Source organism: Monopterus albus, unplaced genomic scaffold, assembly GCF_001952655.1.
Source record: "Monopterus albus unplaced genomic scaffold, M_albus_1.0 scaffold38.1, whole genome shotgun sequence".
NCBI classification, from domain to species: domain Eukaryota; kingdom Metazoa; phylum Chordata; class Actinopteri; order Synbranchiformes; family Synbranchidae; genus Monopterus; species Monopterus albus.
The window spans coordinates 218,075-220,233 of NW_018127918.1; positions in this window are offsets into that span (position 1 = coordinate 218,075).

A 2,159-nucleotide genomic window follows, 5' to 3' on the forward strand; every position below is an offset into this window, starting at 1 on the left:
AGGACCCTGTATATGAAATAGTCAATGAGCCGTCAGAATGCGAGGCCCTTGTAGATGGTGAGCCGTCACAATGGCAGGACCCTGTATATGAAATAGTCAATGAGCCGTCAGAATGCGAGACCCTTGTAGATGGTGAGCCGTCACAATGTGAGGACCCTGTATATGAAATAGTCAATGAGCCGTCAGAATGCGAGGCCCTTGTAGATGGTGAGCCGTCACAATGTGAGGACCCTGTATATACAATAGTCAATGAGCTGTCAGAATGTGAGCACACTGCACATTTAGCCACAGGTGAGACATCAGAATGCAAGAACATGTGTGCTGAACCTGTGGAGGACATCACAGTGCAGGTGGACCAAAAGAAAGCAGCTGTCAGGATTCTTGTGGAGAATCTTCTTAGACGGACAGCCAGAAAGGTAAAAAGGGACGATTTCAGATTCCGAGAAGATCTCATTGAAAACCTGCTGGAACAAATATGGGTGGAAGTCAAGGCCATCGATTTTTCTATGAGCAAAAGAACTTTAAACATCCTCTCCAAAAAAATTTACAAGGACATATATAAGACACAGGGCAGTCCAACAGCTGTACTGGTTGCCATGTTGACAAGGAACACAGAAATTAAAAAAGCCATAGTCTCTTCTATCAGAAAGCACATGACAGCAGCAAAGCCTTGCACCATCTCCACGTTCTTCTCCTCTGTGGGTAGAGCCATCTCCAGATGCTTTACCTTCAAAAAAAGATAACACTGGTGTCATAGTATGCCAATCCCAGATGGCACTGGGAAGATATATCTGCATGTTCTCCCTGTGTCTACGTGGGTTCTCTCCGGGTACTCCGGCTTCATCCCACTGTCCAAAGACATGCAGCTTAGGTTGACTGGCGACTCTAAATTGGCCCTAGGAGTGAGTGTGTGTGGTTGTTTGTCTACATGTCAGCCCTGTGATAGACTCGCGACCTGCACCACCTCCTCCAACCAAAACAAAAAGCGAGGCATAGCTTCTTATTTGACAGAAGAATAAACTAACAATTAATTAGAATTATAAAAATAAATAGAAAAGAATAAACACAACTTACAATATATATTCTACCTATGCATATTTCCTTAATTTGTAGTTGTCATTGCAATTTTCTCCAAAATACAGGATGTTTTAAAGGTTTTCTTATTTTAATAAACAAAGTTTATTAGGAAGTAATTGTTGTCATCATCCTTCTTGTACTCAAAGGTCACTAGAAGAATGTTTTTAAAGGAGAAAGAAAACTGACTGAGAATTTTACTGTGAATAAACGCAGGCATGTCTGACCAAAATATTTCACTGTAGTTGCTGGAGCACAACAAGTGCAACGACTTCAGGAGCAGAATTACAGAAAGAGCAGTTGGTGTCTATGTTTTTTAAATCTTGAAGAAAGAACAGTTTTGACAGGATAATATTTATACGATAATTTAAGTGAAATTTCTCTCACCTTATTAATTAAAATACATTTATTAGGTAAGGTTCAAACTTTTTCAAAGGCGCGTTACTGAAACCATCAGAATCAGTTTTCAGAATTAGCTTTATTGGCCAGGTGTGATGGACACACGAGGAATTTGACTCAGGTACATTGGCTCTCAATGTACAAACAGTAGACCAGCATAAGGCTGTGTAATATAACAAAATAAGCAGTATTAACAGCAATATTGACAGCAACAAACAGTGCAAGCAATGCAATGAAAGCAGTATAAACAGTCAGTAAACAATGCAGACAACAAGGAATGTTCATTGAAATGAGATAAATAGGAATAAAAACAGAGTACTTAAAACTAGAGACCTGTATGAGTCTGTATAATCTGTACAATGTATATATACACACAGGTATTGCACTGAGGGTTATTGTCCAGTCATACTGTCGATGGTTAAGTGTTCATCAGAGTGACGGCCTGGGGGAAGAAACTGTCCATGTGTCTGGTTGTTTTGGCGGACAGTGACCTGTAACGCTGTCCAGAGGGGAGGAGTTCGAACAGATTGTGTCCAGGCTGTGAGGGGTCTGCAGTGATCCTCTCCTCCCTCCTTTTGACCCGTGAGGTGTACAGGTCCTCCATGGAGGGCAGGCTCACACCAATGACCTTTTCTGCAGTCCTGACTGTCCGCTGAAGTCTGTACTTGTCCTGTTTGGTTGCTGAG